Raw genomic sequence first — 14,944 nt, 5'->3', positions numbered from 1 at the left:
CAGAGGTCACATGGAAGCGGTAGGGAGGCGGTTGTAGTCCAAAGAGTACTAAAATGAAAAACACTGAACTACCGTATATGCAATAACCTCTGGTCAAAGGAAAATCGCATAATGAACAAAATAGCAATGGATACCATGACACTGCTAATATACAAGTATCATACAACATGACTCAAAGAAGACATTTGTATAACATGTATTACATTACAGACATTGTGACACATTCCCTACACATGTCCAATGAATGGTGACATGGACATCCATCCTAGTTGGTGACAACATGCTTCTCAAACTGATAATACACAATGTATACAACCATTTTGTCAAGGAAGGCAAATAGAAGGACCCCCCGGTCAGTTAAGGCAGATTATATCAGAGAACATGCATGGCACATGGTTTGCCATATAAACAGGTGTATGACATTGACAATAAAAAACAAATAGAGGGACTTTCACAAAGCAGAAATGGAGGAGAAAAGTACAACTAGAGAGTATAAATACAGGGGTCATTAGAAGGGCAGTATATATAGTCTATACAAACCTAAAATTCATCCAAATTGTAAAACAATTCTGGCTGAAATTAAACCAGGGATTTTCCTGGAATTTTTTACCTATCTCCCTTTGTCCCAAAGCAATTTGGATTTTTGGTGTGTGAGGAGTTTTTCAGAGATATTTCGTCTTTGATTTTGAGTTTTTGTGACTGGAATTGTGTTGCAATTAATGTTACTAGATCATATAGATATATCCTTGTATATCCTATTTCCGAACATTAATTATTCCACTGCGACAAATTAGCATTAGTATTAACAAAAATATACATAAGAATTTATGTTTCAGTTCATTGTCTACTTAAGTAGAAATTACATTCATATTACTGTATTTCTGTTCATTGTCAAATTTAGGAGGAATTATTCGCGAGGACAATCATAGATTGTTTAGGGGGCATGTTCATCAGCTGTTCATTTCTCTTGCATGTAGGAGACAGCAATCTGCAGTTATCAAATTTCTAGGTCTTCGACAATGTGTGTTTAGATCGTAATTTAATATATTCAAAGTGATGACATGAAACAGAGACTGTTGTAAATGGTGTTACAGTTTGTTGGCAAAACTATTTTCATTCCAGTGCTTTCGTCAATTTCGCCATCTTATTTCCATCTGTCATGTGTACGGTATCAGAGACCAGGTCAGAGACCCTATCATATGAAATCTTATCCATATGGACATTTCAATTAAATAGAAGTGACAGTTCATTATACAATGACTATTGCTCCAGGTTCACTCTAATGTTTAATTAGCAACAATTAAGTCATTTATTCCCTGCAGAAGGCGGCGTGTTTGCCACGTGCAGCAGCCAGAAAATGTTTACGAGTAACCGGAAGTTGAAAAGACAGTTGACATTCAAAAAAATTTATGAGTTACATTTGAATGATTAGGTCACAGTTTTCAATTTTTATGGACAAATCTGGAAGCAAACGTATCCGCGCATATTCTAAAAGATCTAATCCAATTTGCTGTTTGGCCACTAGAAATAGTTCAAAATTCGTAATTCACACAAGGTGGCCATTCTGATTTGTGAAAATTCTTCCGCAAGTGCCGTCTTATCTAAAGGCTAGGAAAATCACATCTAAAATATGATCCAATGTGATCTAAAAATTGTCTATTATTAAGGGGAAAGATTTGTTAGCATATTCATTTAGTTTTTGTGTTCTTGTCATTCCAAAACTGATATTTGCTTGAGTTTTGAAACTTTACAGTGATTGCCTTTTTCTCTTGATTTCTGCACGCATGTACAAACATGCACGACTCTGATTTCAGCTAGGATTTAAGTGACAAAAAATATATTTCATGAGTTGGTGTTGAAGATCAAGGAATAAGTTTTTGTGAGCTACCAGAGTGTTTATGTTGTAAAATAAACACTCATTTGCCAATCAGGGATAAAAAATGTTGCGCACTCCACCATCGTCAGCTGATGCAAAGCTCCATGCAGTGATATAGGGATTGGTTATGCACAGTAAGAGATAGCATGTGAGGTGGCATAAATGCAAATCTCTATTTCTATTGACAACTTTTGACGATTGAATAAACTATCGTGTAAGTTTTTTTTACATTTTTAGATATGAATTGGTAGTCTCCGATGATGAAAATGGACAAATTATGTCCTACATCTATCCATAAGGACTTGGTGTCAACTTTAGTGGATGATACTCCTTCCTTTGCCTCTGTTAGGAGAGAGATCAAGAGAAGAAGAGAGAGTCTTGAAGTTGATCCAAGATCAGGAAGGCATTCAACTGCCATCACTAGGGACAACATAATTCACACAGCCAATTCAGTAGGCATCCGCCATGAGTGAGTATGGTTTTACGCCACCAGCAATATCAAGGCAGGGGACACAAGAAATGGGCTTCACACATTGTACCCATGTCGGGAATGGAACCCGGGTCTTTGGCATTAAGAGCGAACACTTTCACCACTAGGCTACCTGACCGCCCCGAATCCGTCATGAGTGACTGAGAACATTCTGAGGGATGAACTGGGCATGAAAATGGTTTCTGCAGGCTGGGTTCCAAGGTGGATGACTCCTGAATAGAGAAACTCCAGGTTCATCATTTCTAATGAGAATTTATGTTGTTTTGAAGCAGACGAAACTAATATTGATGATGGATGAATGAGTCTTGGGTTCACCACTATCAGTAGAGCGTCCGCCCGGAGAGCGGAAGGTCCAGGGTTCGATCCCAGGCCGCGTCATACAAAAAGACGTTAAAAGATTGTACTTGTTGTTACCCTGTCTGGCGCTCGGCATTAAGGGGCTAAAACAAGGACTGGTCGGCTCGGAGTCAGTATACTGTGTCTGAGTGGGGTATTCATGTTAAACTGCGGCATGGTATCTCAGTGAGCTAGCACTATAAATCGGCATCAGTCCGGACTAGTACAAGCAGCAACACACACATACACGTGCATGCACATTGCTATATAAGTGCAATAATCTTGGACGCGACGTTAAACCCAATTTCACCTCACCTCACCTCACCACTATCAGCCAGAGACTAAACAGTCAACGCAGTGACAACATCAAATGCCTCCTCCTATCAAGAAGGCAAAGTCGGTTCCATCAGTTGGCAAGGTGATGGCTTCAGTTTTCTGGGATGTCGAACGAATCCTACTGGTGGACTACCTCCCTAAAGGTCACACCATCAATAGCCAATATTTTGCTAATACACTTTGGCAACTGTGTGAAAATATGGAGGCTAAAAGCCTAAAACTTTATATTGACAATGCACATGTGCATAAATGGGTTGTCCCCATGGTTGAAATGCATGACAGTGGCTTTGAACTCATTGAACATAATCCTTATTGTAACTAATGTTATATTTGGGATAACACTTTCTTAGTGTATTCATAATCCTTATTCACCATATATGGCACATAAGATTTCCACCTCTTCCCAAGCTTACAGAATGAACTGTCTTACACCACCAGGAGGAAGCCGTCTACACCAGTGGGATCCTTGCAGGAAGGTGGGCAATGTATCACAGGGGATGTGGGCAATGTATCACAGGGGATGTGGGCAATGTATCACCGGGGATGTGGGAAATGTATCACTGGGGATGTGGGCAATGTATCACAGGGGATGTGGGCAATGTATAACTGGGGTTGTGGGCAATGTATCACAGGGGATGTGGGCAATGTATCACAGGGGATGTGGGCAATGTATCACAGGGGATGTGGGCAAAGTATCAAAGTGCATTATTCTTTCTCCAGATTACTCACACAAAGCATTCTTCTTTCTCCAGATTACTCACACAAAGCATTCTTTCTCCAGATTGCACCTACAATGCATTCTTCTTTCTCCAGATTACTCACACAATGCATTCTTCTTTCTCCAGATTACTCACACAATGCATTCTTCTTTCTCCAGATTGCACACACAATGCATTCTTCTTTCTCCAGATTACTCACACAATGCATTCTTCTTTCTCTAGATAACTCACACAATGCATTCTTCTTTCTCCAGATTACTCACACAATGCATTCTTCTTTCTCCAGATTACTCACACAATGCATTCTTCTTTCTCCAGATTACTCACACAATGCATTCTTCTTTCTCCAGATTACTCACACAATACATTCTTCTTTCTCCAGATTGCACACAAAATGCATTATTCCATCCATCTTACACACATAATGCATTCCTACACAGTTTGGGTCATAGTTATTTCTCTTCACTCAAACACACAACTGTATGGAATATTTGTGTGAAAATGTACATTTATCTTATCATGTCTATGGAATGAAATCAAGAAAAACAAGTTCTGAAATGTCACGATGACCTGACATTTCAAATTCAAATTTTAAAATCAATAGTTTGAAGAGTCCCCATATTACATATCAAATATTCATTTTAGGAAGAGCATGGTGATTGAGTTTGTGTAACTAGAGGTTATCTTAAAATCAATGCAGGGATAAAATAGACAAAAATATTTATTTCCTTTAAGCAAATCAAAACTAGGCATGCTTGAAGAATAAATATCATCATTTTAAAAATAAAAACCTTTTGGGCTATAAATATATATATATTTTCAAACCATAAGTTTGTATTTGAACGCAAAATATAGCTGGCTGCAATCATGGATATCTATGGGTATACATTACATTTCTAAACACAGCAAAATATCACGTAGTAGGTGAAAAGGTACTCCTACATTACAACTGATGCAGTGAGGACAGTCTCATTCATCCTATGTTGACAAACCATTATTAATCGGTATGAAAATGCACATACTAGTTTAATTAATACTTAATAAATGCTTAATGAAGACGCACAAAACAGTTCTGCCACAAATCCCTCATAATTGCCATGCCATGAGTGAGTGAGAACTGCAATATTTGGTGAGGGCAAGGTGATATGATGGCACCGATGGGTCACCTCCATGGGCCCTCCAAAGTCCCACCAACCAGTGGCTCATGCTGCTCCCCAGCCATCTCCAGTTGGAAACAGGTCTTTCACCCAAGTTTCAGACATTACCTTGGTCAGTCCTTACACAAATACCTCTCTTGTCATTCTGAAACCTTATCTTGAAGTGTTTTAGTGCTTTAATTTCATACATATTAAAATGCCCCTGAACCTGAAATTACAGCCTACAGTCATAAATCGTCACAGCATTGATATCATTTGTGACCTCTCTGTCAGCTTGACATGACAACAGTCCTGAATTTGAAATCTCTGTTATGAAATCTGGAAGCTTCTAGATGCATGAAGCCTGTGCCCCCATTACCTTGTGACAAGTATAGAATGGTCTTCAGGATGTACTTTGATAGGGCAATGAAATATATTGACAATACTGTCATCATGAATAAGCAACGTGTAATGGCGGGAACATGCATGTTCAATGGTTACATACTGATACTACTTCATCTTGTTTAACACCGACAATCACATTGAATCAAATCAAAGACTGCATGCAACACTTACCTAAACTTGCAGGAAAGCAATCACTTCTTCAAACTTCACCTGTAACATACAAGGAAAATCCAAATTTTATAATCGCCAAACAGGTTTGTTACTTACTACTATGGGGTAAATGTCATCCATGGTCACATGACCAGTCATGTGACATAGCAGGATATGACTCACAAACTTCAGCATGTAGCGTGTATTTATTCCTGTTACATAATGCTTCTCTAGGTGATTAAAAACAGGTTGAAACTACCAAGATAAGTAAATGTACTGACTTATTTAAATAAATCTCACTACACTGTGATTGATTTGAATCAGTAATCGCTAACCATATGTACAGTTAGGACTAGTTTCCTCAACATACATGCAAACTTAGTCATTTGGAGTTTACAATAATATTTTGTGTCATTTGTTTAAAGAATATTTTTTGGTGTCATTTGTTTCCTAAAGAATATTTGTAATGAGAGAGAACAAAGCCCCGACAGATGAGTGTCTCGTAAAGATAAAAGAGAGGTGTTATGCAGATGACGTGTCATCTCTGCCAGCTATGTCTGTGTCACCTCTGTTGTGAGTAACAGATTAGTGCATCACCTCACTGCTTCACACTCGATTCACCCAATAACAAACAACGCTCCAGGCAGTGTTAAACTCACACATAAGGTTTGCAAAATTTGGCGGTTGCACTATTTTTAAACAACATACTATGACTGTTGTCTTAAGAAAAATATTATCCTCAGTTGAGAGAAATACTCACAGCCAGATTACTTAACTAACATCATCTATTTTGCGAACAAAATACTTTTAAAAGTCATCCTAACTAATATATGTGTGACGGAGTTTGGACTTGCAATTGTCAGAATGATGCAATATGAATATTAAAAGCAAGATAAAATCAGCTTACGTACACCATAAGTTGAGTGGCCCTGCCCCCCTTTACCTGCAGTTCTTTCCCTCCTTAGCACCACTCCTCTTCTCCCTGCCTATTAACAATCCCTACCCTCCTTCATACATCAACCGGGGTAGAATAGGTCTCCAGCAACCCATGCTTGCCGTAAAAGGTGACTATGCTTGTCGTAAAAGTCAACTAACGGGGTCGGTGGTCAGGCTCGCTGACTTGGTTGATGCATGTCATCGATCCCAAATGCGTGGATCGATGCTCATGATATCAATCACTGGATTGTCTGGTCCAGATTCAATTATTTACAGACCGCCGTCATATAGCTGTAATATTGCTGAGTGCGGCGTTAAATAACAAACAAACCAAAACCAAATCAACCCCCCCTCGCCCTCTCATCCACACACCAACAAACCCGCCTGTCCCTCCCCCTCCTCTCCTTCCAACACCCTCCCACCTTCAGCCTGCCCTCGCCTCTCCTCCACACACCAACCCCCCCTGCCTGTCCCTCCCCTCCTTCACACACCAACCCCCCCTGCCTGTCCCCCCTCCTTCACACACCAACCCCCCTGCCTGTCCCCCCACCTTCACACACCAACCCCCTCTGCCTGTCCCCCCTCCTTCACATACCAACCCCCCCTGCCTGTCCCTCCCCTCCTTCACACACCAACCCCCCCTGCCTGTCCCCCCTCCTTTACACACAAACCCCCCTTGCCTGTCCCCCTTCCTCCACACACCAACCCCCCCTGCCTGTCCCTCCCCTCCTCCACACACCAACCCCCCCTGCCTGTCCCCCTTCCTTCACATACCACCCCCCCCCCCCCGCCTGTCCCTCACCCACTTCCTATAACCAACCCCTCCCTCCTTCACCATGCCCTCGCCTCTCCTTCACACACCAACCCCCCCTGCCTGTCCCTCCCTTCCTCCACACACCAACCCCCCTGCCTGTCCCTCACCCACTTCCTATAACCAACCCCTCCCTCCTTCACCCTGCCCTCGCCTCTCCTTCACGCATCGACCACCCCTGCCTGTCCTTCCCCTCCTTCACACACCAACCCCCCCTGCCTGTCCCCCCTCCTTCACACACCAACCCCCCCTGCCTGTCCCTCACCCACCTCCTATAACCAACCCCTCCCTCCTTCACCCTGCCCTCGCCTCTCCTTCACACACCAACCCCCCCTGCCTGTCCCTCACCCTCCTCCTATAACCAACCTCTCCCTCCTTCACCCTGCCCTCATCTCTCCTTCACACACCAACCCCCCTGCCTGTCCCTCACCCACCTCCTATAACCAACCCCTCCCTCCTTCACCCTGCCCTCGCCTCTCCTTCACACACCAACCCCCCCTGCCTGTCCCTCACCCTCCTCCTATAACCAACCTCTCCCTCCTTCACCCTGCCCTCATCTCTCCTTCACACACCAACCCCCCTGCCTGTCCCTCACCCTCCTCCTATAACCAACCCCTCCCTCCTTCACCCTGCCCTCATCTCTCCTTCACACACCAACCCCCCTGCCTGTCCCTCACCCACCTCCTATAACCAACCCCTCCCTCCTTCACCCTGCACTCTCCCCTCCTCTCCACCCCACCCTGTGACTAACAATTACACAGATATATCCTGCACACTGTTACCATGAATCACACATGGACATAATGTTATGTACCATCCTCCCTGCACCAAACCCAATCACCGAGTTCTTCTTGCAAATTATTTTCTGTGACATCATGTCTGACCAGAGCATACAAGATCAATTTGTGCATGCAGCGCTATTTGGCTGAATTATATGACTGGCCGCCAGTATAAGCAGGCAGGTGCAAGGGCCGCTGGGGACAGACATTAAGACTGCAGACGCCAGAGTTAACCGCAGAAAAAACATGTCAATCAAGAACATATTAGAGAGAGCGTAGATGACACTAACTACTAACTACACTGTCACAGGCGAAGGGCCATTAGGCTAACGTGTGGGGTAGGGTGGTGGTGGTTTGGGGGGGGAATGGGGAAGGAGAGGGGAGAAATACATGTGTGATGACCAGGCTAATAACTGGACACAACCAGGGCATCTGAACAATATGCAAATAGTGGACCAAAACAAACCATCAAAGATAACATCTTACTTTCATATACAAAATGTAAGTTTGTACATTATGAAAATGTGTGTTGGTGAAGTGCATAGCATTCAGTGACTTATTCTGGGGTCAACAGTCAACAGTCTAGTCTAGTTTTGATAAACAGCATTTTTCATAACCATAATGAACAACTAAAATGTAATGCAAAATACTGGAAAACTCAGAAATAGTACCTCCAGTTATGAAATCATTATACCCCAAGTATGACAACTCTTCGAGTATCTTTAGACTGCCCTGACAGGTGGAGTCATCACATGCCAATATTTTATGTCATTGACCTTGTATTTTTAATATTTGCCTCCAAGTGTTATGCTTACAGTATAAAATTTACAGACAAAGACACAGTTAGTCATAGTGATTGAAGTGTGGTCATGAGTCTCAAATGGGCTCTTTAGAATATCATTAAACAGACTACTCTCTGGCACAGACACAATGGATATAGCATGTGGTGGGAGGACTACGTGGTATCTCCCATTGTCTTGTACAGACAGTGGAAGGTAGGGTTGGTGTTACAGATCCCTGTCTGTCTCATTCCTTGGAAGAGGCGGTGACACATGGTCACACTTAGACAATGTTATTTCATTGAAATAAGGAGTCTATCCAAATTCTGAAAGCCTGCAAAACAGACAAGGCTGGATAGTGAGGTGACAGTGCAGTACACCATTGTGACTTGCTGGGCAGCACAGCACAGCACAGCACAGCACAGCACAGCAACCAGCTAGTGTGGCAGTACCAACCTAATCCATCTCTGTTTAATGTATCCACCTACATACATTTCATTTCGCTTTGTGAAAAAATAGCATTTCAAAATAACAATGTCAAATGCAGCTAATATCATAGACGCATATAAGTTTCACAACATAACTGGTAATATAACACCATATATTTACCTTTTGTTCATCATTTACATTTATTTTCTTTGTTGTGTCATACCTGTCTACAGATATGGGCCATACTGCAGTTCATAGCACAAATAAGTATAATTACAAATATATGGTAACAATAGGAATGTATGGCAGTACTCTGGAAGCCTTAGCGCATCCAGGAAACACAGTTATGCCAAAACTAAACCATTCTTTGTGGTCATGCATTACAATGGTAGAAAGTCATATCATATGACAATGTTTCCACGACAACGAGAACTGACTGCAAAGAAATAGCAGTTACAAATGTCATTAGTGATTGCAAGGTAAATTTAGGAGCAGTAAAGTTGGAATTTTAATAAGACTCATATAGCAGCATCTGCGAAAGACATAGATCATTGTCTGACTAGCATTGCCACGTAACAGTATCGGATATCATGGAAGCTAGGCTGCTGCAGTCTGGGCCAGCTGCTCTTCAGTGCTTAAATAATGGAAACCTAGACTGCAGAGAATGTTGCAAAAAGCAACAGTTAGATTTACAGCATACCTAAGCTGAGTATGGTTGCATAGTTGTCCAATGATCCAAAATACAGTGATTTGCATCTCTTACCAGTCTCAAAAGGGTATGCCAAAAAACAACCCCTATTAATATTAGTTTCAGACTACGCATACATGTAAGAAAAAAACAGTGAACGAGTTCTGAGAATGTATTCTCATCAACACTAGACAGTAAACCAGTTCTGAGAATGTGTTCTCATTAACACTAGACAGTGAACCAGTTCTGAGAATGTGTTCTCATGAACACTAGACAGTGAACCAGTTCTGAGAATGTGTTCTCATTAACATTAGACAGTAAACCAGGTCTGAGAATGTATTCTCATCAACACTAGACAGTAAACCAGTTCTGAGAATGTGTTCTCATTAACACTACGACAGTGAACCAGTTCTGAGAATGTATTCTCATTAACACTAGACAGTGGACCAGTTCTGAGAATGTATTCTCATTAACACTAGAGAGTGAACCAGTTCTGAGAATGTATTCTCATTAACACTAGACAGTGAACCAGTTCTGAGAATGTATTCTCATTAACACTAGACAGTGGACCAGTTCTGAGAATGTATTCTCATTAACACTAGACAGTGAACCAGTTTTGAGAATGTATTCTCATTAACACTAGACAGTGAACCAGTTCTGAGAATGTGTTCTCATAAACACTAGACAGTGGACCAGTTCTGAGAATGTATTCTCATTAACACTAGACAGTGGACCAGTTCTGAGAATGTATTCTCATTAACACTAGACAGTGAACCAGTTTTGAGAATGTATTCTCATTAACACTAGACAGTGGACCAGTTCTGAGAATGTATTCTCATTAACACTAGACAGTGAACAAGTTCTGAGAATGTATTCTCATAAACACTAGACAGTGAACAAGTTCTGAGAATGTATTCTCATTAACACTAGACAGTGAACCAGTTCTGAGAATGCATTCTCATCAACACTAGACAGTGAACCAGTTCTGAGAATGTATTCTCATCAACGCTAGACAGTGGACCATTTCTGGTTGAAGATGGGACCTTAATTACTATAATTGTCTGTCTTACCAAGATCTTTTTTTGTAACTTGATGGCATTAATATGGCAATAATACTGAATGATATTGTCTGACTTTCAGTATGGGGCCAGTGTGTACGTGGTATGTTCAAAGTTTCAGTGGGGGCCAAGTGTGTATGTGTTATGTGCAAGGTTTCAGTGTGGGGCCAGTGTGTATGTGGCATGTTCAAGGTTTCAGTGGGGGGCCAGTGTGTATGTGGTATGTTCAAGGTTTCAATGGGGGGCCAGTGTGTATGTGGTATGTTCAAGGTTTCAATGGGGGGCCAGTGTGTATGTGGTATGTTCAAGGTTTCAATGGGGGACCAGTGTGTATGTGGTACGTGCAAGGTTTCAGTGTGGGGCCAGTGTGTATGTGGCATGTTCAAGGTTTCAGTGGGGGGCCAGTGTGTATGTGGTATGTTCAAGGTTTCAATGGGGGACAAGTGTGTATGTGGTATGTTCAAGGTTTCAGTGGGGGGCCAGTATGTATGTGGCATGTTCAAGGTTTCAGTGGGGGGCCAGTGTGTATGTGGTATGTGGAAGGTTTCAGTGTGGGGCCAGTGTGTATGTGGTATGTTCAAGGTTTCAGTGTGGGGCCAGTGTGTATGTGGCATGTTCAAGGTTTCAGTGGGGGGCCAGTGTGTATGTGGTATGTTCAAGGTTTCAATGGGGGACAAGTGTGTATGTGTTATGTGCAAGGTTTCAGTGTGGGGCCAGTGTGTATGTGGCATGTTCAAGGTTTCAGTGGGGGGCCAGTGTGTATGTGGTATGTTCAAGGTTTCAATGGGGGGCCAGTGTGTATGTGGTATGTTCAAGGTTTCAATGGGGGGCCAGTGTGTATGTGGTATGTTCAAGGTTTCAATGGGGGACCAGTATGTATGTGGTATGTTCAAGGTTTCAGTGGGGGGCCAGTATGTATGTGGTATGTTCAAGGTTTCAGTGTGGGGCCAGTATGTATGTGGTGTGTTCAAGGTTTCAATGGGGGGCCAGTGTGTATGCGGTATGTTCAAGGTTTCAGTGTGGGGCCAGTGTGTATGTGGCATGTTCAAGGTTTCAGTGGGGGGCCAGTGTGTATGTGGCATGTTCAAGGTTTCAATGGGGGGTCAGTGTGTATGTGGTATGTTCAAGGTTTCAATGGGGGGCCAGTGTGTATGTGGTATGTTCAAGGTTTCAATGGGGGACCAGTATGTATGTGGTATGTTCAAGGTTTCAGTGGGGGGCCAGTATGTATGTGGTATGTTCAAGGTTTCAGTGGAGGGCCAGTATGTATATGGTGTGTGGAAGGTTTCAGTGGGGGGCCAGTATGTATGTGGTATGTGGAAGGTTTCAGTGGGGGGGCAGTATGTATGTGGTATGTGGAAGGTTTCAGTGGGGGGGCAGTATGTATGTGGTATGTGGAAGGTTTCAGTGGGGGGCCAGTATGGATGTGGTGTGTTCAAGGTTTCAGTATGGGGCCAGTATGTATGTGGTGTGTGCAAGGTTTCAGTGGGGGGCCAGTATGTATGTGGTATGTACAAGGTTTCAGTGGGGGGCCAGTATGTATGTGGTATGTTCAAGGTTTCAGTATGGGGCCAGTATGTATGCGGTATGTTCAAGGTTTCAGTGTGGAGCCAGTATGTATGTGGTACGTGCAAGGTTTCAGTGGGGGGCCAGTATGCATGTGGTATGTTCAAGGTTTCAGTATGGGGCCAGTATGTATGTGGTATGTTCAAGGTTTCAGTATGGGGCCAGTATGTATGTGGTATGTGGAAGGTTTCAGTGGGGGGCCAGTATGTATGTGGTGTGTGCAAGGTTTCAGTTGGGGGCCAGCATGTATGTGGTATGTGGTATGTGGAAGGTTTCAGTGTGGGGCCAGTGTGTATGTGGTATGTGCAAGGTTTCAGTATGGGGCCAGTGTGTATGTGGTGTGTGGAATGTTTCAGTGTGGGGCCAGTATGTATGTGGTATGTTCAAGGTTTCAGTATGGTGGCCAGTGTGTATGTGGTATGTGCAAGGTTTCAGTATGGGGGGCCAGTGTGTATGTGGTATGTGCAAGGTTTCAGTATGGGGGGCCAGTGTGTATGTGGTATGTGCCATTGTTCTGACAGTTGTAATGGTGACGGCTGTCTGAAACACCATGACATATGACTTGACAGGCTTTTGATTTTTTTCACATCTGTATTCATTGCAAATAATTTCTTGCCCATCAATCTAATAAAATGTATCAATTAACTCATCTACTTGCAATGCAACCAAGTCATTTACTGCGAGCCTGAGTGTGCACACACATTCCAAGCTGAGCAATGAAGTGTAATTGTTATGGGATAATGAAGTAACTGTTTGAAGATGAAGATGTAATCCCCCGACCTGAACAGTTGGTGTCGAGGGCACACACACCAGCTATGTGTCAATCGTAACACAAATCAATTGTTGACGCACAGATACAATCACAGCAGATCAAAGAGCCATTATAATGATCACATAATGATCCTCAATTATTCAATTATATGTATGGTGACCCATCCCCTGACCTCCTATTACAACACATGAACAAGCTCCTGCCACGCTGCTGGATAGTATGGAGGATCGAGGCAAGAGTACAGCACAGTATTCATTAGCACTTCACAGCAATTTACCTGGAAGCTTGTTGCTGGCCGGAGGAAGATCATTAATGACAGTAATGTGCTGTTAAAAGGGCTATGTGGGCAACAAAGGGCACAAAGGTGCACTTGCATACAAAGGGACGCTTCAGTAGATGTCATGAAAAGAAAACCGGAAGATAACACTTGTCTAAAACTTCCTGAAGTAATCTGATTATTTTATGTTAATTACTTTTTGTCTTTGGTCATATTTTAAACATTTGTACGGTCAAGTCTCATTAATCCGACATGGTTGGATAATCGAAAATAAGTAGTATCAACATTCATGATCGAAAATAAGACAACTACATGATAGATAACAATACAAACACGTAATAAAAAAACATGAAAAAGAAAACATTCATTTGTTATGTTACATTGTTAAAGGAATATGTTTGCTAATCATGCAACGTCTCAAGCACAAAACTACTGTTACGGGCTGTATGACTCGATTCAAAATACTTTTGAAAACATAGTCTGGAATGGAAGTAGCCAGTTTGAAACTAGTACCGCTAAGCTCAAGAATACTCTTTTCTTAGTGGCTAATGTCAACTTCCTGTTAGTCATTTACGTGGTTGGTCAAAGTTGGCTAAAGGTTGTTCTGATGTGACCTGTAATGGGATGTTGTCAGTGGTTGCGAGAACTTGTATCTGAATTTAGTGAGAATGAGGTAATCTCGCATGTGATTAATCCTGTTAGTCTATATAAAGCATTAATTGTTTATTGTTAGGCAAGTTTATCTCTGCAGCCGTTGTAATATGCAGCCACTAGCCGACTCATTTCACATCAAAACATGGGCTGTGTACTTGTGGGCAGATAACCACGGAGTAAGCTGATCACTGTGTCCAATTAACGAGACTGATAAATAGTGGTGGGACGGTACACTGATGCATCGGTGGATTACGATATTTCACTTCCCGATACAAGTATCGATCACGGTTGCACACTAAGTAAAATGTATCGATTCTTACCTTAAATATATTCTTAGTGTGACAGGTATTTGAAAACCCTGACAATGAAAAATATGGGTTACGCACAATAGATACTAGTACATACAAGAATCGTGATATGTATCATATCGTGAGCAAGGTATCGTGATACATATCTGATCGCACAGTTGGTGTATCATCCCAGACCTACTGATAAATGAGTGATTTTGGTAATTCATTGCAAATTAGGTGTGTCTGAGTCGCAGTGCGAGACTGTTGGATTAACGGGTCTAAATAGCACTGATTTAATCGGTTCCCATCATGAGTGGCAGATAAAGTCGATTGTTGGATTAAAGAGTGTCGGATCAATTAAATTTAGCTGTGGTCACCGTATATATATATATATATTTATATGCGTGTGCGTGTGTGTAATAACATACAAAAGTCGTGACATTTTTAAAGAAAGAAC

At 42.1% G+C, this 14,944-nt stretch overlaps 1 protein-coding gene across 7 annotated transcripts in view; it reads right to left on the bottom strand.

The window, feature by feature from the left end:
• LOC139448541 (muscleblind-like protein 2a) overlaps positions 1 to 14,944 on the bottom strand; it is a 329,809-nt gene that overhangs the window by 103,993 nt on the left and 210,872 nt on the right. For all 7 annotated transcript variants that reach the window (XM_071230102.1, XM_071230101.1, XM_071230111.1 and 4 more), the window contains one exon: positions 5,470 to 5,508. The gene's annotated coding sequence lies outside the window, so the exon portion shown is untranslated. The remainder of the gene's footprint in view (positions 1 to 5,469; positions 5,509 to 14,944) is intronic.

Source organism: Haliotis cracherodii, unplaced genomic scaffold, assembly GCF_022045235.1.
Source record: "Haliotis cracherodii isolate W230 unplaced genomic scaffold, xgHalCrac1.p SCAF_7, whole genome shotgun sequence".
NCBI lineage: Eukaryota > Metazoa > Mollusca > Gastropoda > Lepetellida > Haliotidae > Haliotis > Haliotis cracherodii.
The sequence above is the reverse complement of the archived record's forward strand: the minus strand, read 5'-3'. Positions and strand labels throughout refer to the sequence as shown.